The sequence below is a fragment of the Pseudophryne corroboree genome, chromosome 11, assembly GCF_028390025.1.
Source record: "Pseudophryne corroboree isolate aPseCor3 chromosome 11, aPseCor3.hap2, whole genome shotgun sequence".
In the NCBI taxonomy this organism is placed as follows: Eukaryota; Metazoa; Chordata; class Amphibia; order Anura; family Myobatrachidae; genus Pseudophryne; species Pseudophryne corroboree.
This window is the reverse complement of record NC_086454.1, coordinates 253,289,712-253,312,850: the sequence shown is the minus strand read 5'-3', so window position 1 is coordinate 253,312,850 and position 23,139 is coordinate 253,289,712.

The window sequence follows — 23,139 nt, the reverse complement described above, 5'->3', positions numbered from 1 at the left end:
AATCCGAGACAGGGTGATAACAAGGGGCCCTCTGACTAAACAACCAGGCCAGGGGCTACAAGCTAACTGACTAAACCTGAGGTATGTGCGGTAACCCGCCAGGGAAAAGGACAACCAAAATCCACTAGTCCGTACTCCTACCCAGCACCGCTGGATACCAGAGTGGATCTGTGGGAGCGGAATCCTCCGCAAAAGCTCCGAAACACAAATAATAAATGACAAATAATAAAGCGGCCCAAGCCGCAACTCACGAACTCCACTGGATGTTCAAAAGGTGCTCAGTCAGGACTCCAGGAACAGATGACGACTTCCGAGTACAGGACAACTGAGAACAGGAACGACCGGATACAGCAGGACTGGAAACACTCACAGCAAACAGATTCAGCATGCAGGAAGCTATTACCGGCGTCTGTGAGAAGCCCAGGAAGTGTATTTAACAGGGAGTTCTCCAATCAGCTGTTTGGAGGCTGATTGGATTAGATGCCATACAGCTGCCAAGCTGCATGGCCAGGAAAACAGATATCTATTAATTAAATTGAACCCAGCAACGGGGAAACGCAGTCCGTAAGTGGCGTCCCCGTTGCTAGGGTCCATGCGGCTCCGTGCGCTCGGCGTCTAGCGTTGCCATGGAGCCGGCGGCTGTACGCGCATGGCGTCCCTGGTTGCTAGGCGCCGGGCCGCACCGACGAGCGGACCCCGGCGCCTAACAGTACCCCCCCTTGAGGAGGGGTCAAGGAACCCCTAAAGCCAGGTTTCCGAGGAAATTCCCGAAAAAATGCCCTCTTGAGCCTCGGGGCATGGAGATCCTTATCCAGGACCCAAGACCTTTCCTCTGGACCATAGCCTCTCCAGTGCACCAGAAAATAAAGCCGACCCCGGGACAATTTGGAATCGAGAACCTTCTCCACCAAGAACTCCTGATGACCCTGTACATCTACTGGTGATTTCCCCTGAGAGATCTTCCGAGGAAATCTACTGGAAGAAACGTATGGTTTCAACAAGGAGCAATGGAACGTATTTCCGATCCGGAGAGCTCTTGGTAAACGTAACCGGAAAGCAACTGGATTGATTTTTTTAATAATATGAAATGGTCCAATAAATTTGGGGCCCAATCTAGCTGAGGTTTGTCGAAGTTTAATGTTACGAGTCGACAACCATACCCTATCTCCCACCTTAAAAGTGCAAGGCCGCCGGAGCCTGTCAGAAAATTTTTTCTCTCGAAATGCCGCTTTTCTGAGAGCAAGGTGCACTTTTCTCCAAATGAGTCTGAGATGAGAGGTTAAGGTTAGCGAGGAGACAGAGGAATGTTGAAAAAAAGAATTAGCTCTGGGGTGAAAACCAAAAACTGAAAAGAATGGAGACACATTAGTGGAGGAATGACAAGAATTGTTGTAAGCAAACTCCGCCAAAGGAAGAAACTCGGACCAATAATTCTGGAGTTTGGCTGAGTACAAACGCAAATACTGTTTTAATGATTGATTAACTCGCTCGGTCTGCCCGTTGGATTGGGGATGGTAGCCGGACGTTAAAGACAATTTCATCTTTAATGAGGCACAAAAAGACTTCCAAAATTGTGCAATGAATTGTGGACCCCGATCAGAAACAATATCAGTGGGTAACCCATGAAGTCTGAAAACATGGTGGAGAAACAAAACTGCCAATTCCTGGGCAGATGGCAGTCGGGGAAGAGCAATGAAATGGGCCATCTTGCTAAAACGGTCCACTACCACCCATATGACTCGGAATCCGGCTGACAGAGGGAGGTCTACCACAAAATCCATGGAAATATGAGACCATGGCCTGAGAGGAACATTTAAGGGCATAAGTTGCCCGATGGGCAAGGAACAGGGAACTTTATGCTGTGCACAGACCTGACAAGAAAAAACAAACTCCTTAATGTCTTTAGAAAGACCAGGCCACCATACTGAGCGGGAGACTAATTCCAAAGTCTTAGAGGTCCCCGGATGCCCGGCAACTTTGCTATCATGAAACTCAGTCAAAACAGTAGCTCTCAAAAACTCAGGGACATAAAGACGACCAGCAGGAGTATTTCCAGGAGCTTGATGTTGAAGCTGCTTTAACTGGGTAAATAAATCTTGTGTGAGGCCTGCCCAAATGACTGAAGACGGAAGTATGGGAGTAACAGGACTGTTATTATGAACTGGAAGAAAACTGCGTGACAGGGCATCCGCCTTGGTATTCTTGGAACCTGGCCTGAAGGTGATAATAAACTTGAAACGAGTAAAAAATAAAGCCCAACGAGCCTGCCGGGCATTCAGCCGTTTAGCTGATTCGATGTACTGAAGATTTTTGTGGTCAGTCAATACTGAAATGGTATGTGTTGCTCCCTCAAGCCAATGCCTCCACTCCTCGAAAGCCCATTTAATAGCCAGTAACTCCCGGTTACCAACATCGTAGTTGGATTCAGCGGAAGAGAATTTCCTGGACATAAAGGCACAAGGATGTAATTCTAGAGAGTCCGGATCCTTCTGAGATAGGATAGCCCCCACTCCAACCTCCGAGGCATCAACCTCAACAATGAAGGGCAATTCTGGGTTGGGATGTCTGAGGACTGGGGCTGAGACAAAAGCTTGTTTCAAGGCCTGAAATGATAACTCAGCTTCACGTGACCAGTTGGTAGGATCCGCTCCCTTCCTAGTCAGTGCCACAATGGGAGCAACCAGGTCGGAAAAAGAATGAATAAATCTTCTATAATAATTCGCAAACCCTAAAAAGCGCTGAATTGCTTTTAAGTTGGTGGGTTGCGCCCAACTAAGGATGGCTTGGAGCTTCTTTGGTTCCATACAGAATCCCCGAGGGGAAATAATGTACCCTAAAAAGGATACCTCCGTGACATGAAACTCACACTTCTCCAGCTTGGCATAAAGGTGATTTTCACGTAATTTTTGAAGAACCTGACGCACCTGGGTAACATGTTGTTCTATAGAGTCAGAATAGATCAGGATATCGTCTAAGTAAACGACCACGAATCTTCCAAGAAAATCACGGAGCACATCGTTAATGAGATCCTGGAAAACTGCCGGAGCGTTAGACAAGCCGAACGGCATCACCAGATACTCGTAGTGACCCGACTGAGTACTGAACGCCGTTTTCCACTCATCTCCCGACTTGATTCGGATGAGGTTATACGCTCCCCTCAGGTCAATCTTAGAAAAAATCACAGCCGAACGCAGCTGATCAAAGAGGACAGAAATCAGCGGCAGAGGGTAAGTATTTTTAATTGAGATCTTATTCAGAGCTCTAAAGTCAATGCAAGGTCTGAGTGATCCATCTTTCTTCTCCACAAAGAAGAAGCCTGCACTTAAAGGGGATTTAGATGGCCTGATAAATCCTTTCCCTAGGCTCTCCTTAACATACTCATTCATGGCCGCAGTTTCTGGTCCGGACAATGCATATAACCTTCCCTTTGGCAATGTGGCACCAGGAATTAGCTCAATAGCACAATCATAAGGCCGATGGGGAGGCAGAATGTCCGCATTGCCCTTGGAAAATACATCAACAAAGTCCTGGTATTCCACGGGAATGGGTTCAGGAATGGCAGCAGCTATTCTGACGGGAAACGTAATACATTCCTTATTACAGATGGTACCCCATTGTGAGATCTCCCCCGACTGCCAATCAATGATGGGATTGTGAAAGGCCAGCCAAGGGTGACCCAGAACCACTGGAACTGCTGGGCAATGGGTAAGGAAAAACTCAATCTTTTCGGAATGAAGAGCTCCTACCGTAAGTAGTACAGGGGGTGTACAGAGGGAAATAACCCCATTGGACAAGGGACTCCCATCTAAACCATGCATGGTGATACACCTACCCAAGGTTAACTGAGGAATACCTAAGGCCTTGGCCCACGTTAAGTCCATAAAGTTCCCTGCAGCTCCACTGTCAACAAAAGCCGACACCGAAGAACTGAGGCTGCCAAAGGAAACTTTAGCTGGGACTAACAGGGAGTTACTCGAGGAGATAAGCTGCAGACCAAAGTGAACCCCCTCACAATTCACTTGGTCGAGGCGTTTCCCGACTTGTTCGGACAATTACGGGCAAAATGTCCCTTACCCCCACAGTACAAACAAAGACCAGAGTTTTGCCTTCTGGCTCTTTCTTCTGGAGACAGCCTGGAGAGACCCATCTGCATGGGCTCCTCTATGTCTTCAGGAATGGAAAATACACAAGGAGTAGACCTGACAGGTGCTCCTTTTTCAGCCCTCCGCTCTCTGAGACGACGATCAATCTTAATAGAAAGCTCCATGAGTTTATCGAGCGTCTCAGGAGCGGGATACTGAAGGAGACTGTCTTTTATAGACTCAGATAAGCCGAGGCGAAACTGACTGCGCAGAGCAGGGTCATTCCAGCCACAGTCGTTCGACCAACGGCGAAACTCTGTACAATAAACCTCTGCAGGATTTCTACCTTGTCTGAGAGCGCGTAACTGACTCTCGGCGGATGCCTCCCTATCAGGGTCATCATACAAAAGCCCTAAAGACCCCAGAAAGGCGTCTACTGACAACAATGCCGGATCCTCTGCTTTTAAACCAAAAGCCCAGGTCTGGGGATCCCCCTGGAGCAAAGAAATAATAATTCCGACCCGCTGAGATTCAGTACCTGAGGAGATTGGTCTTAAACGAAAATAAAGTTTACAGGACTCTTTAAAATTAAAAAACTGCTTCCTATCACCAGAAAAACGGTCAGGCAAGTGCATTTTTGGTTCAGGGACTACCCTCGGGGAAGTTCGTAAAAGATCTTCCTGCGACTTCACCCGAAGGGAAAGATCCTGAACCATTTGAGTAAGTTCTTGAATCTGGCTAACTAGAAGCTGGCCAGGATTTGGCCCTAAACCAGTGGGATTCATGGGGCCGACAATTCTTACAAAACTGAATAAGGGAAAAAATCAAACCCTGTTTAATTTTAAGTTTTGGTTTGGCCGGTAATAATGTTATGATTCCAGCACTCTGGTCTGAGGTGGTCCTTTTGCAAGGACCGGAGCACTGGAACGGAATGCTGGGGAAGAGAGCGGGAATAGAAAGTAGCCCCTGGCGCCCTAACTCCGTTGTCTCGCCCGTGTTATCAGAAATCCCCTGCGAGACTATGGTTGCTTGAGCCCATGGCAGCCGCGTTTGAAGGGCGGATTATGTCTGCCCAACTCCGATGCCCCCTCAGGTCTTAATGGGAGACAAAGGGAAATCCGAGACAGGGTGATAACAAGGGGCCCTCTGACTAAACAACCAGGCCAGGGGCTACAAGCTAACTGACTAAACCTGAGGTATGTGCGGTAACCCGCCAGGGAAAAGGACAACCAAAAATCCACTAGTCCGTACTCCTACCCAGCACCGCTGGATACCAGAGTGGATCTGTGGGAGCGGAATCCTCCGCAAAAGCTCCGAAACACAAATAATAAATGACAAATAATAAAGCGGCCCAAGCCGCAACACACGGCTACGCCGTGACTCACGAACTCCACTGGATGTTCAAAAGGTGCTCAGTCAGGACTCCAGGAACAGATGACGACTTCCGAGTACAGGACAACTGAGAACAGGAACGACCGGATACAGCAGGACTGGAAACACTCACAGCAAACAGATTCAGCATGCAGGAAGCTATTACCGGCGTCTGTAAGAAGCCCAGGAAGTGTATTTAACAGGGAGTTCTCCAATCAGCTGTTTGGAGGCTGATTGGATTAGATGCCATACAGCTGCCAAGCTGCATGGCCAGGAAAACAGATATCTATTAATTAAATTGAACCCAGCAACGGGGAAACGCAGTCCGTAAGTGGCGTCCCCGTTGCTAGGGTCCATGCGGCTCCGTGCGCTCGGCGTCTAGCGTTGCCAGGGAGCCGGCGGCTGTACGCGCACGGCGTCCCTGGTTGCTAGGCGCCGGGCCGCACCGACGAGCGGACCCCGGCGCCTAACAGGGCCCATCTAGGAGTGGCACTGCAGTGTCACGCAGGATGGCCCTTCCAAAAAATACCCCCCAAACAGCACATGACGCAAAGAAAAATTAAAGAAAAAAGAGGTGCAAGATGGAATTGTCCTTGGGCCCTCCCACCCACCCTTATGTTGTATAAACAGGACATGCACACTTTAACCAACCCATCATTTCAGTGACAGGGTCTGCCACACGACTGTGACTGAAATGACGGGTTGGTTTGGACCCCCACCTAAAAAGAAGCAATTAATCTCTCCTTGCACAAACTGGCTCTACAGAGGCAAGATGTCCACCTCATCATCATCCTCCGATATATCACCGTGTACATCCCCCTCCTCACAGATTATCAATTCGTCCCCACTGGAATCCACCATCTCAGCTCCCTGTGTACTTTGTGGAGGCAATTGCTGCTGGTCAATGTCTCCACGGAGGAATTGATTATAATTCATTTTAATGAACATCATCTTCTCCACATTTTCTGGATGTAACCTCGTACACCGATTGCTGACAAGGTGAGCGGCGGCACTAAACACTCTTTCGGAGTACACACTTGTGGGAGGGCAACTTAGGTAGAATAAAGCCAGTTTGTGCAAGGGCCTCCAAATTGCCTCTTTTTCCTGCTAGTATAAGTACGTGCCTACTTGGATGCGGTCACTCATATAATCCTCCACCATTCTTTCAATGGTGAGAGAATCATATGCAGTGACAGTAGACGACATGTCCGTAATCGTTGTCAGGTCCTTCAGTCCGGACCAGATGTCAGCATCAGCAGTCGCTCCAGACTGCCCTGCATCACCGCCAGCGGGTGGGCTCGGAATTCTGAGCCTTTTCCTCGCACCCCCAGTTGCGGGAGAATGTGAAGGAGGAGATGTTGACAGGTCGCGTTCCGCTTGACTTGACAATTTTCTCACCAGCAGGTCTTTGAACCCCAGCAGACTTGTGTCTGCCGGAAAGAGAGATCCAATGTAGGCTTTAAATCTAGGATCGAGCATGGTGGCCAAAATGTAGTGCTCTGATTTCAACAGATTGACCACCCGTGAATCCTTGTTAAGCGAATTAAGGGCTCCATCCACAAGTCCCACATGCCTAGCGGAATCGCTCTGTGTTAGCTCCTCCTTCAATGTCTCCAGCTTCTTCTGCAAAAGCCTGATGAGGGGAATGACCTGACTCAGGCTGGCAGTGTCTGAACTGACTTCACGTGTGGCAAGTTCAAAGGGCATCAGAACCTTGCACATTGTTGAAATCATTCTCCACTGCGCTTGAGACAGGTGCATTCCACCTCCTATATCGTGCTGAATTGTATAGGCTTGAATGGCCTTTTGCTGCTCCTCCAACCTCTGAAGCATATAGAGGGTTGAATTCCACCTCGTTACCACTTCTTGCTTCAGATGATGGCAGGGCAGGTTCAGTTGTTTTTGGTGGTGCTCCAGTCTTCTGTACGTGGTGCCTGTACGCCGAAAGTGTCCCGCAATTCTTCTGGCCACCGACAGCATCTCTTGCACACCCCTGTCGTTTTTTAAAAAATTCTGCACAACCAAATTCAAGGTATGTGCAAAACATGGGACGTGCTGGAATTTGCCCATATTTAATGCACACACAATATTGCTGGCGTTGTCCGATGCCACAAATCCACAGGAGAGTCCAATTGGGGTAAGCCATTCCGCGATGATCTTCCTCAGTTGCCGTAAGAGGTTTTCAGCTGTGTGCGTATTCTGGAAAGCGGTGATGCAAAGCGTAGCCTGCCTAGGAAAGAGTTGGCGTTTGCGACATGCTGCTACTGGTGCCGCCGCTGCTGTTCTTGCGGCGGGAGTCCATACATCTACCCAGTGGGCTGTCACAGTCATATAGTCCTGACCCTGCCCTGCTCCACTTGTCCACATGTCCGTGGTTAAGTGGACATTGGGTACAACTGCATTTTTTAGGACACTGGTGAGTCTTTTTCTGACGTCCGTGTACATTCTCGGTATCGCCTGCCTAGAGAAGTGGAACCTAGATGGTATTTGGTAACGGGGGCACACTACCTCAAGAAATTGTCTAGTTCCCTGTGAACTAACGGCGGATACCGGACGCACGTCTAACACCAACATAGTTGTCAAGGCCTCAGTAATCCGCTTTGCAGCAGGATGACTGCTGTGATATTTCATCTTCCTCGCAAAGGACTGTTGGACAGTCAATTGCTTACTGGAAGTAGTACAAGTGGGTTTACGACTTCCCCTCTGGGATGACCATCGACTCCCAGCAGCAACAACAGCAGCGCCAGCAGCAGTAGGCATTACACTCAAGGATGCATCGGAGGAATCCCAGGCAGGAGAGGACTCGTCAGAATTGCCAGTGACATGGCCTGCAGGACTATTGGCATTCCTGGGTAAGGAGGAAATTGACACTGAGGGAGCTGGTGGGGTGGTTTGCGTGAGCTTGGCTACAAGAGGAAGGGATTTACTGGTCAGTGGACTGCTTCCGCTGTCACCCAAAGTTTTTGAACTTGTCACTGACTTATTATGAATGCGCTGCAGGTGACGTATAAGGGAGGATGTTCCGAGGTGGTTAACGTCCTTACCCCTACTTATTACAGCTTGACAAAGGCAACACACGGCTTGACACCTGTTGTCCGCATTTCTGTTGAAATACTTCCACACCGAAGAGCTGATTTTTTTGGTATTTTCACCAGGCATGTCAATGGCCATATTCCTCCCATGGACAACAGGTGTCTCCCCGGGTGCCTGACTTAAACAAACCACCTCACCATCAGAATCCTCCTGGTCAATTTCCTCCCCAGCGCCAGCAACACCCATATCCTCCTCATCCTGGTGTACTTCAACACTGACATCTTCAATCTGACTATCAGGAACTGGACTGCGGGTGCTCCTTCCAGCACTTGCAGGGGGCGTGCAAATGGTGGAAGGCGCATGCTCTTCACGTCCAGTGTTGGGAAGGTCAGGCATCGCAACCGACACAATTGGACTCTCCTTGTGGATTTGGGATTTCGAAGAACGCACAGTTCTTTGCGGTGCTTTTGCCAGCTTGAGTCTTTTCATTTTTCTAGCGAGAGGCTGAGTGCTTCCATCCTCATGTGAAGCTGAACCACTAGCCATGAACATAGGCCAGGGCCTCAGCCGTTCCTTGCCACTCCGTGTGGTAAATGGCATATTGGCAAGTTTACGCTTCTCCTCCGACAATTTTATTTTAGGTTTTGGAGTCCTTTTTTTACTGATATTTGGTGTTTTGGATTTTACATGCTCTGTACTATGACATTGGGCATCGGCCTTGGCAGACGGCGTTGCTGGCATTTCATCGTCTCGGCCATGACTAGTGGCAGCAGCTTCAGCACGAGGTGGAAGTTGATCTTGATCTTTCCCTAATTTTGGAACCTCAACATTTTTGTTCTCCATATTTTAATAGGCACAACTAAAAGGCACCTCAGGTAAACAATGGAGATGGATGGATACTAGTATACTTATGGATGGACTGCCGAGTGCCGACACAGAGGTAGCTACAGCCGTGGACTACCGTACTGTGTCTTCTGCTAATATAGACTGGATGATAATGAGATGAAATCAATATATATGTTTATATAATATCACTAGTACTGCAGCCGGACAGGTATATATTATATATTTATTATGTAATGACTGATGACGGACCTGCTGGACACTGTCAGCTCAGCAGCACCGCAGACTGCTACAGTAAGCTACTATAGTAGTATGTATAAAGAAGAAAGAAAAAAAAAACAACCACGGGTAGGTGGTATACAATTATGGATGGACTGCCGAGTGCCGACACAGAGGTAGCTACAGCCGTGGACTACCGTACTGTGTCTGCTGCTATTATAGACTGGATGATAATGAGATGAAATCAATATATATGTATATATAATATCACTAGTACTGCAGCCGGACAGGTATATATTATATATTTATTATGTAATGACTGATGACGGACCTGCTGGACACTGTCAGCTCAGCAGCACCGCAGACTGCTACAGTAAGCTACTATAGTAGTATGTATAAAGAAGAAAGAAAAAAACAACAACCACGGGTAGGTGGTATACAATTATGGATGGACTGCCGAGTGCCGACACAGAGGTAGCTACAGCCGTGGACTACCGTACTGTGTCTGCTGCTAATATAGACTGGATGATAATGAGATGAAATCAATATATATGTATATATAATATCACTAGTACTGCAGCCGGACAGGTATATATTATATATTTATTATGTAATGACTGATGACGGACCTGCTGGACACTGTCAGCTCAGCAGCACCGCAGACTGCTACAGTAAGCTACTATAGTAGTATGTATAAAGAAGAAAGAAAAAAAAAACAACCACGGGTAGGTGGTATACAATTATGGATGGACTGCCGAGTGCCGACACAGAGGTAGCTACAGCCGTGGACTACCGTACTGTGTCTGCTGCTAATATAGACTGGATGATAATGAGATGAAATCAATATATATGTATATATAATATCACTAGTACTGCAGCCGGACAGGTATATATTATATATTTATTATGTAATGACTGATGACGGACCTGCTGGACACTGTCAGCTCAGCAGCACCGCAGACTGCTACAGTAAGCTACTATAGTAGTATGTATAAAGAAGAAAGAAAAAAAAAACAACCACGGGTAGGTGGTATACAATTATGGATGGACTGCCGAGTGCCGACACAGAGGTAGCTACAGCCGTGGACTAACGTACTGTGTCTGCTGATAATATAGACTGGATGATAATGAGATGAAATCAATATATATGTATATATAATATCACTAGTACTGCAGCCGGACAGGTATATATTTTATATTTATTATGTAATGACTGATGACGGACCTGCTGGACACTGTCAGCTCAGCAGCACCGCAGACTGCTACAGTAAGCTACTATAGTAGTATGTATAAAGAAGAAAGAAAAAAAAAACAACCACGGGTAGGTGGTATACAATTATGGATGGACTGCCGAGTGCCGACACAGAGGTAGCTACAGCCGTGGACTAACGTACTGTGTCTGCTGCTAATATAGACTGGATGATAATGAGATGAAATCAATATATATGTATATATAATATCACTAGTACTGCAGCCGGACAGGTATATATTATATATTTATTATGTAATGACTGATGACGGACCTGCTGGACACTGTCAGCTCAGCAGCACCGCAGACTGCTACAGTAAGCTACTATAGTAGTATGTATAAAGAAGAAAGAAAAAAAAAACAACCACGGGTAGGTGGTATACAATTATGGATGGACTGCCGAGTGCCGACACAGAGGTAGCTACAGCCGTGGACTAACGTACTGTGTCTGCTGATAATATAGACTGGATGATAATGAGATGAAATCAATATATATGTATATATAATATCACTAGTACTGCAGCCGGACAGGTATATATTATATATTTATTATGTAATGACTGATGACGGACCTGCTGGACACTGTCAGCTCAGCAGCACCGCAGACTGCTACAGTAAGCTACTATAGTAGTATGTATAAAGAAGAAAGAAAAAAAAAACAACCACGGGTAGGTGGTATACAATTATGGATGGACTGCCGAGTGCCGACACAGAGGTAGCTACAGCCGTGGACTAACGTACTGTGTCTGCTGATAATATAGACTGGATGATAATGAGATGAAATCAATATATATGTATATATAATATCACTAGTACTGCAGCCGGACAGGTATATATTATATATTTATTATGTAATGACTGATGACGGACCTGCTGGACACTGTCAGCTCAGCAGCACCGCAGACTGCTACAGTAAGCTACTATAGTAGTATGTATAAAGAAGAAAGAAAGAAAAAAAAAAAAACACGGGTAGGTGCTAGGTGGTATACAATATTATATATATATTATATACAATTATATATATATATATATAATATATATTAAACTCATAAACTGGTGGTGATTATTAAACTGGTGGTCAGGTCACTGGTCACACTATCAGCAACTTGCAAGTAGTACTCCTGAGTCCTAAGCAGACAATCACAATATATATTATACTGGTGGTCAGTGTGGTCACAAACAATGGCAGTGTGGCTGGCACTCTGGCAGCAAAGGTGTGCACTGTACGTTATATGTACTCCTGAGTCCTGAGTCCTGCTCTCAGACTCTAACTGCTCCCCACTGTCAGTGTCTCCCCCACAAGTCAGATAATACAGTCACACTATCTCTCTCTATCACTTCAGCAAGTACTAGTAGTAGTAGTACTCCTCCTAATGCTCCCCAAATTACTACTGTGTCTCTCTCTGTCTCACTCTCTTCTCGAATCTCTATAAACGGAGAGGACGCCAGACACGTCCTCTCCCTATGAATCTCAATGCACGTGTGAAAAATGGCGGCGACGCGCGGCTCCTTATATAGAATCCGAGTCTCGCGATAGAATCCGAGCCTCGCGAGAATCCGACAGCGTGATGATGACGTTCGGGCGCGCTCGGGTTAACCGAGCAAGGCGGGAAGATCCGAGTCGCTCGGACCCGTGTAAAAAAAACTGAAGTTCGGGCGGGTTAGGATTCCGAGGAACCGAACCCGCTCATCTCTACTGGAAAAGTCACCCAGCTCCTGCTGGCACACTTAAGCCAGGTACCTGGGATAGCTCCTGTGGGAGCAATATACTTGGCTGTGGTATCGCCTGCTGGGCCTCAGGTACCCATGCACAGGCTGACAGGAAATTCTCCTGGCAGCAGCCTGTGCTCTCCAGTCAGCTTTGTTGACACCAAGCCTCCCTAGCCCTCTGTGGGACCTTTTGAAACCTTCCAAACTCCCATGAGGCTGTGCTCACCTGGTGATGCTGCAGAGTGTCCTGATTGGTAGGATTTCAATTCTGTTTTTAGGATGTTTCTCAGGGCAGCCTGGAAACCCCCTGTGGCTTTGGAGTCACTGGGGTATATTTACTAAGGTCCCGATTTTTTTTTTTTTTTTCAAAGTGTCATCTCGAGAATTTACTGAACAGAAATCTTGGCAGTGATGAGGGCATTCATATTTGTTTTGACGGCAAAGATCACAAATACGAATCAATACACCATCGGTCAAACATGCCTGTTTAGGTATACAACTCGGTAATTTACTAAGAATTCGTATTTACAATCACTGCCGGCAATAGACAAACACTGCCGGTAAATGTTACAATTCGTAAAAAAAAGTAGTTTTCAAATAGACGTGCTTTTTTTATCCGTATTCTGATAGGCATGCACGGATTAGTGAGATCCGTGCATGCTTATCAGTGGGAAGGGGTGTGAATGGGTTAAAAAATGTAAAAACAATTTGCGTGGGGTCCCTCCTCCAAAGTATAACCAGCCTCGTGCTCTTTGAGCCGGTCCTGGTTGAAAAAAATACAGGGGTAAAAATGACTGTGGTCCCCCCATATTTAAACAACCAGCACCGGGCTCTGCGTCCGGTCCTGGTTAAAAAAATACAGGGGACAAAAGACGTAGAGGTCACACGTATTTTTTAAACCAGCACCGGTTAAAAAAAAACAGCACATTGGTTACAATGTAGCGTAGCAGCGCTCCATTGTAACCAATGATGGGAACTTTGCGGTCTGCAGTTAACCGCAAAGTTAATTGGGGTCACTCTTGTGGGTGACCCCAATTAACTTTGCAGTTAACCGCAGACCACAAAGTTCCCATCATTGGTTACAATGGAGTGCTGCTACGTTACATTGTAACCAGTGCGCTCCTCCTGATTGACAGTGCAGGAGCGTACAGCCAATAAGGAGAGTGCCATGACGTGGCGCTCCCTGATTGGCTGGCGGGATCTTCACTGACAGAAGTCACGTGGGGTCCCGCCAGTCGGGGAAAGGGGTTCCATGTGTAAACATGGAACCCCTTTATTAGCGTGGGCCGGGTTATTAGTTTTTTTATTTTCAATAAGTACGTTGATTACAAAGTGAAAGAAGAGGACAGATCTACACCGGATTGGTTGTAAGTATAATTTTTATTTACAGGTAATCAGTGGATTCTACTGGACAAGAGGACCGAGGTACTCTTTGTCAACATAGGTAAATATGTGTGTGTAAGTGTGCATGTATGTCAATTAAAGTTGTACTGTCACGGTGAGTGTGTTGTGTATTTTTTGGGGTATTTTTTTTGTAGTAGAACTACAAGTACCAGCAGGCTCATTATTTTCCAGCATTCTGGTACTTGTGGTTCTCCAAGTACCAGCTTGCGGGGGAGGCTTGCTGGGACTTGTAGTTCTTCTGCAAAAAAACAATATTCTTTCATTTTACACAATGGCTATCAGCCTCCCATCCACCACCCATGGATTGGGGGTCAGCCTCGGGCTACACCCCTTGCCCTTGGGTGGCTGGTGGGGGACACCCCTTGATTTAAGGGGTCCCCACTCCTCCAGGGTTCCCCGGCCAGGGGTGACTAGTTGGGGGGGGTAATGCCACAGCCGCAGGGACCAGTATAAAAGTGTCCCCCGGCTGTGGCATTATCTCTCTGGCTAGTAGAGCCCGGTGCTGGTTTAAAAAATCCGGGGGACACCTATGTCTTTTTTCTCCCGTATTTTTTGAACCAGGACCGGACGCAGAGCCCTGTGCTGGTTGATTAAATATGGGAGGATCCCAGTAATTTTTTCCCCTGTATTTTTTCCACCAGGACCGGCTCAAAGAGCCCGAGGCTGGTTATGCTTAGGAGGGGGAACCCCACGCAATTTTTTGGGGATTTTTAACACTTTACAGACTTTATATAATGTACACAATGAAGCCCTGCATGGATCTCACTGTTTTACTAATCACTCCCGTAAAACACTGCCCGACAATACGAATCACATCGACATCGGAAGCTTAGTAAATTACATGCACTTTATTCAAAAAGTTGAAAAAAAACACACGATCGATACAATTCGAGGTCTAACTCCCACCAAATCGACACAAATACGAATCTTAGTAAATATACCCCACTAAGGGGGTCATTCCGAATTGATCGTAGCACAAATACAAAAGCATCGCACAGAGGCGATGCCTTTGTATTTGAGGAGTAACTCCCGGCCAGCGCAGCTCCTGCGGCTGGCCGGGAGTTGCTCGTCGCTCCCTCTGGCCGCAGCGGCTGCGTGACATATCGCGCTGCCACTGCAGCCCGCCCCCCCAACCGTCCGGCCACACCTGCATTGGCCGGACCGCTCCCCCTAAACGGTGGCTTAACGCCGCCGTTCAGCCCCCTCCCGCCTAGTGAATGCCTCTGTCTCAGAGGCGATCGCTAGTTAACGAAAGCTGGCATGTGCTGGCGCACTGCGACGCCGGCGCATGCGCAATTCCGACCCGATCGCTGCACTGCGATAAACTGCAGCAAGCGATCGGGTCGGAATGACCCCCTAAGTCTAGAAAGAGCCCTGTTAGAGCAAAGGGTAGGTAATTATGTTTATAAGGGGTAGTTCACAATGGTATAGTAAATTTACTCACGATTAACCACTTGTCATCATTTGGGTTGTCACAAGCCCTTCAGCTGACTGCTGTTTCCTGTGAGGGGGGGGGGCTACGACAAATGGGGGTCTGCCCAGCACTTCCTGTTTATAACTTACATGATAGCTACCTGGCTGGGCCCACACTGGACAACAAAATATTACACCAATGCAATAAACAGTACATTAATGTGACAGACACATATCAGGCTCAGGGAGATATTCCTTGATAGGCATAACATATTTACACAGGACTATTTCCCATCGCAGGCACACATCTGGTACCTAGCAAAATCACCTTCTTGGATTATTCAGAATAATCTCATATTCTTGACAAACATACACTCCTGTTATGTCTGCTGCATACAGTAGTATGGAGTATGCAGCTCAGATGCGAATACCAGCCGGGTGTTATAAATGATAATATACTGTTAGCTCTGGCATTCTGCCATTCACTATTGAAGCGAAGGACCAGGCTGGCCAAAAAATATGCGACGTGATGGTAGCATGGCTGCGTACCATCACACACTATCCCTAATTTTTTCCAGCCGCTGGGATTCAGTGACCCCAGCTACCCTGTGGCCCTGGGTAAGGTTTATACTAGAGATGTGCACTTGAAATTTTTCGGGTTTTGTGTTTTGGTTTTGGGTTCGGTTCCGCGGCCGTGTTTTGGGTTCGACCGCGTTTTGGCAAAACCTCACCAAATTTTTTTTGTCGGATTCGGGTGTGTTTTGGATTCGGGTGTTTTTTTCAAAAAACACTAAAAAACAGCTTAAATCATAGAATTTGGGGGTCATTTTGATCCCAAAGTATTATTAACCTCAAAAACCATAATTTCCACTCATTTTCAGTCTATTCTGAATACCTCACAATATTATTTTTAGTCCTAAAATTTGCACCGAGGTCGCTGGATGACTAAGCTAAGCGACCCTAGTGGCCGACACAAACACCTGGCCCATCTAGGAGTGGCACTGCAGTGTCAAGCAGGATGGCCCTTCCAAAAAACACTCCCCAAACAGCACATGACGCAAAGAAAAAAAGAGGCGCAATGAGGTAGCTGTGTGAGTAAGATAAGCGACCATAGTGGCCGACACAAACACCTGGCCCATCTAGGAGTGGCACTGCAGTGTCACGCAGGATGGCCCTTCCAAAAAACACTCCCCAAACAGCACATGACGCAAAGAAAAAAAAAGGCGCAATGAGGTAGCTGTGTGTGTAAGATAAGCGACCCTAGTGGCCGACACAAACACCTGGCCCATCTAGGAGTGGCACTGCAGTGTCACGCAGGATGGCCCTTCCAAAAAACACTCCCCAAACAGCACATGACGCAAAGAAAAAAAGAGGCGCAATGAGGTAGCTGTGTGAGTAAGATAAGCGACCCTAGTGGCCGACACAAACACATGACCCATCTAGGAGTGGCACTGCAGTGTCACGCAGGATGGCCCTTCCAAAAAACACTCCCCAAACAGCACATGAAGCAAAGAAAAAAAGAGGCGCAATGAGGTAGCTGTGTGAGTAAGATAAGCGACCCTAGTGGCCGACACAAACACCTGGCCCATCTAGGAGTGGCACTGCAGTGTCACGCAGGATGGCCCTTCCAAAAAACACTCCCCAAACAGCACATGACGCAAAGAAAAAAAGAGGCGCAATGAGGTAGCTGTGTGAGTAAGATAAGCGACCCTAGTGGCCGACACAAACACCTGGCCCATCTAGGAGTGGCACTGCAGTGTCACGCAGGATGGTCCTTCCAAAAAACACTCCCCAAACAGCACATGACGCAAAGAAAAAAAGAGGCGCAATGAGGTAGCTGTGTGAGTAAGATAAGCGACCCTAGTGGCCGACACAAACACCTGGCCCATCTAGGAGTGGCACTGCAGTGTCACGCAGGATGGCCCTTCCAAAAAACACTCCCCAAACAGCACATGACGCAAAGAAAAAAAGAGGCGCAATGAGGTAGCTGTGTGAGTAAGATAAGCGACCCTAGTGGCCGACACAAACACCTGGCCCATCTAGGAGAGGCACTGCAGTGTCACGCAGGATGGCCCTTCCAAAAAACACTCCCCAAACAGCACATGACGCAAAGAAAAAAAGAGGCGCAATGAGGTAGCTGTGTGAGTAAGATAAGCGACCCTAGTGGCCGACACAAACACCTGGCCCATCTAGGAGTGGCACTGCAGTGTCACGCAGGATGGCCCTTCCAAAAAACACTCCCCAAACAGCACATGACGCAAAGAAGAAAAAAAGAAAAAAGAGGTGCAAGATGGAATTGTCCTTGGGCCCTCCCACCCACCCTTATGTTGTATAAACAGGACATGCACACTTTAACCAACCCATCATTTCAGTGACAGGGTCTGCCACACGACTGTGACTGAAATGACGGGTTGGTTTGGACCCCCACCAAAAAAGAAGCAATTAATCTCTCCTTGCACAAACTGGCTCTACAGAGGCAAGATGTCCACCTCATCATCATCCTCCGATATATCACCGTGTACATCCCCCTCCTCACAGATTATCAATTCGTCCCCACTGGAATCCACCATCTCAGCTCCCTGTGTACTTTGTGGAGGCAATTGCTGCTGGTCAATGTCTCCACGGAGGAATTGATTATAATTCATTTTAATGAACATCATCTTCTCCACATTTTCTGGAAGTAACCTCATACGCCGATTGCTGACAAGGTGAGCGGCGGCACTAAACACTCTTTCGGAGTACACACTTGTGGGAGGGCAACTTAGGTAGAATAAAGCCAGTTTGTGCAAGGGCCTCCAAATTGCCTCTTTTTCCTGCCAGTATAAGTACGGACTGTGTGACGTGCCTACTTGGATGCGGTCACTCATATAATCCTCCACCATTCTTTCAATGGGTAGAGAATCATATGCAGTGACAGTAGACGACATGTCCGTAATCGTTGTCAGGTCCTTCAGTCCGGACTAGATGTCAGCATCAGCAGTCGCTCCAGACTGCCCTGCATCACCGCCAGCGGGTGGGCTCGGAATTCTGAGCCTTTTCCTCGCACCCCCAGTTGCGGGAGAATGTGAAGGAGGAGATGTTGACAGGTCGCGTTCCGCTTGACTTGACAATTTTCTCACCAGCAGGTCTTTGAACCCCAGCAGACTTGTGTCTGCCGGAAAGAGAGATCCAAGGTAGGTTTTAAATCTAGGATCGAGCTCGGTGGCCAAAATGTAGTGCTCTGATTTCAACAGATTGACCACCCGTGAATCCTTGTTAAGCGAATTAAGGGCTCCATCCACAAGTCCCACATGCCTAGCGGAATCGCTCCGTGTTAGCTCCTCCTTCAATGTCTCCAGCTTCTTCTGCAAAAGCCTGATGAGGGGAATGACCTGACTCAGGCTGGCAGTGTCTGAACTGACTTCACGCGTGGCAAGTTCAAAGGGCAGCAGAACCTTGCACAACGTTGAAATCATTCTCCACTGCGCTTGAGACAGGTGCATTCCACCTCCTATATCGTGCTGAATTGTATAGGCTTGAATGGCTTTTTGCTGCTCCTCCAACCTCTGAAGCATATATAGGGTTGAATTCCACCTCGTTACCACTTCTTGCTTCAGATGATGGCAGGGCAGGTTCAGGCGTTTTTGGTGTTGCTCCAGTCTTCTGTACGTGGTGCCTGTACGCCGAAAGTGTCCCGCAATTCTTCTGGCCACCGACAGCATCTCTTGCACGCCCCTGTCATTTTTTAAAAAATTCTGCACCACCAAATTCAAGGTATGTGCAAAACATGGGACGTGCTGGAATTTGCCCATATTTAATGCACACACAATATTGCTGGCATTGTCCGATGCCACAAATCCACAGGAGAGTCCAATTGGGGTAAGCCATTCCGCGATGATCTTCCTCAGTTGCCGTAAGAGGTTTTCAGCTGTGTGCGTATTCTGGAAACCGGTGATACAAAGCGTAGCCTGCTAGGAAAGAGTTGGCGTTTGCGAGATGCTGCTACTGGTGCCGCCGCTGCTGTTCTTGCGGCGGGAGTCCATACATCTACCCAGTGGGCTGTCACAGTCATATAGTCCTGACCCTGCCCTGCTCCACTTGTCCACATGTCCGTGGTTAAGTGGACATTGGGTACAACTGCATTTTTTAGGACACTGGTGAGTCTTTTTCTGACGTCCGTGTACATTCTCGGTATCGCCTGCCTAGAGAAGTGGAACCTAGATGGTATTTGGTAACGGGGGCACACTACCTCAAGAAATTGTCTAGTTCCCTGTGAACTAACGGCGGATACCGGACGCACGTCTAACACCAACATAGTTGTCAAGGCCTCAGTTATTCTTTGCAGCAGGATGACTGCTGTGATATTTCATCTTCCTCGCAAAGGACTGTTGGACAGTCAATTGCTTGGTGGAAGTAGTAAAAGTGGTCTTACGATTTCCCCTCTGGGATGACCATCGACTCCCAGCAGCAACAACAGCAGCGCCAGCAGCAGTAGGCGTTACACGCAAGGATGCATCGGAGGAATCCCAGGCAGGAGAGGAATCGTCAGAATTGCCAGTGACATGGCCTGCAGGACTATTGGCATTCCTGGGGAAGGAGGAAATTGACACTGAGGGAGTTGGTGGGGTGGTTTGCGTGAGCTTGGTTACAAGAGGAAGGGATTTAGTGGTCAGTGGACTGCTTCCGCTGTCGCCCAAAGTTTTTGAACTTGTCACTGACTTATTATGAATGCGCTGCAGGTGACGTATAAGGGAGGATGTTCCGAGGTGGTTAATGTCCTTACCCCTACTTATTACAGCTTGACAAAGGCAACACACGGCTTGACAAATGTTGTCCGCATTTCTGTTGAAATACTTCCACACCGAAGAGCTGATTTTTTTGGTATTTTCACCAGGCATGTCAACGGCCATATTCCTCCCACGGACAACAGGTGTCTCCCCGGGTGCCTGACTTAAACAAACCACCTCACCATCAGAATCCTCATTGTCAATTTCCTCCCCAGCGCCAGCAACACCCATATCCTCCTCATCCTGGTGTACTTCAACACTGACATCTTCAATCTGACTATCAGGAACTGGACTGCGGGTGCTCCTTCCAGCACTTGCAGGGGGTGTGCAAATGGTGGAAGGTGCATGCTCTTCACGTCCAGTGTTGGGAAGGTCAGGCATCGCAATCGACACAATTGGACTCTCCTTGTGGATTTGGGATTTCGAAGAACGCACAGTTCTTTGCGGTGCTTTTGCCAGCTTGAGTCTTTTCATTTTTCTAGCGAGAGGCTGAGTGCTTCCATCCTCATGTGAAGCTGAACCACTAGCCATGAACATAGGCCAGGGCCTCAGCCGTTCCTTGCAACTCCGTGTGGTAAATGGCATATTGGCAAGTTTACGCTTCTCCTCCGACAATTTTATTTTAGATTTTGGAGTCCTTTTTTTACTGATATTTGGTGTTTTGGATTTTACATGCTCTGTACTATGACATTGGGCATCGGCCTTGGCAGACGACGTTGCTGGCATTTCATCGTCTCGGCCATGACTAGTGGCAGCAGCTTCAGCACGAGGTGGAAGTGGATCTTGATCTTTCCCTAATTTTGGAACCTCAACATTTTTGTTCTCCATATTTTAATAGGCACAACTAAAAGGCACCTCAGGTAAACAATGGAGATGGATGGATACTAGTATACTTATGGATGGACGAGCGACTGCCGACACAGAGGTAGCTACAGCCGTGGACTACCGTACTGTTTCTGCTGCTAATATAGACTGGATGATAATGAGATGAAATTAATATATATATATATAATATCACTAGTACTGCAGCCGGACAGGTATATATATTTATTATGTAATGACTGATGACGGACCTGCTGGACACTGTCAGCTCAGCAGCACCGCAGACTGCTACAGTAAGCTACTATAGTAGTATGTATCAAGAAGAAAGAAAAAAAAAAACCACGGGTAGGTGGTATACAATTATGGATGGACGAGCGACTGCCGACACAGAGGTAGCTACAGCCGTGGACTACCGTACTGTGTCTGCTGCTAATATAGACTGGATGATAATGAGATGAAATTAATATATATATATATATATAATATCACTAGTACTGCAGCCGGACAGGTATATATATTTATTATGTAATGACTGATGACGGACCTGCTGGACACTGTCAGCTCAGCAGCACCGCAGACTGCTACAGTAAGCTACTATAGTAGTATGTATCAAGAAGAAAGAAAGAAAAAAAAACACGGGTAGGTGGTATACAATTATGAATGGACGAGCGACTGCCAACACAGAGGTAGCTACAGCCGTGGACTACCGTACTGTGTCTGCTGCTATATAGACTGGATGATAATGAGATGAAATTAATATATATATATATATATAATATCACTAGTACTGCAGCCGGACAGGTATATATATTTATTATGTAATGACTGATGACGGACCTGCTGGACACTGTCAGCTCAGCAGCACCGCAGACTGCTACAGTAAGCTACTATAGTAGTATGTATCAAGAAGAAAGAAAAAAAAAAAACACGGGTAGGTGGTATACAATTATGGATGGACGAGCGACTGCCGACACAGAGGTAGCTACAGCCGTGGACTACCGTACTGTGTCTGCTGCTAATATAGACTTGATGATAATGAGATGAAATTAATATATATATATATAATATCACTAGTACTGCAGCCGGACAGGTATATATATTTATTATGTAATGACTGATGACGGACCTGCTGGACACTGTCAGCTCAGCAGCACCGCAGACTGCTACAGTAAGCTACTATAGTAGTATGTATCAAGAAGGAAGAAAGAAAAAAAAAACACGGGTAGGTGGTATACAATTATGGATGGACGAGCGACTGCCGACACAGAGGTAGCTACAGCCGTGGACTACCGTAATGTGTCTGCTGCTAATATAGACTGGATGATAATGAGATGAAATTAATATATATATATATAATATCACTAGTACTGCAGCCGGACAGGTATATATATTTATTATGTAATGACTGATGACGGACCTGCTGGACACTGTCAGCTCAGCAGCACCGCAGACTGCTACAGTAAGTTACTATAGTAGTATGTATCAAGAAGAAAGAAAAAAAAAAACCACGGGTAGGTGGTATACAATTATGGATGGACGAGCGACTGCCGACACAGAGGTAGCTACAGCCATGGACTACCGTACTGTGTCTGCTGCTAATATAGACTGGATGATAATGAGATGAAATTAATATATATATATATAATATCACTAGTACTGCAGCCGGACAGGTATATATATATGTATTATGTAATGACTGATGACGGACCTGCTGGACACTGTCAGCTCAGCAGCACCGCAGACTGCTACAGTAAGCTACTATAGTAGTATGTATCAAGAAGAAAGAAAAAAAAAAACCACGGGTAGGTGGTATACAATTATGGATGGACGAGCGACTGCCGACACAGAGGTAGCTACAGCCGTGGACTACCGTACTGTGTCTGCTGCTAATATAGACTTGATGATAATGAGATGAAATTAATATATATATATATATAATATCACTAGTACTGCAGCCGGACAGGTATATATATTTATTATGTAATGACTGATGACGGACCTGCTGGACACTGTCGGCTCAGCAGCACCGCAGACTGCTACAGTAAGCTACTATAGTAGTATGTATCAAGAAGGAAGAAAGAAAAAAAAACCACGGGTAGGTGGTATACAATTATGGATGGACGAGCGACTGCCGACACAGAGGTAGCTACAGCCGTGGACTACCGTACTGTGTCTGCTGCTAATATAGACTGGATGATAATGAGATGAAATTAATATATATATATAT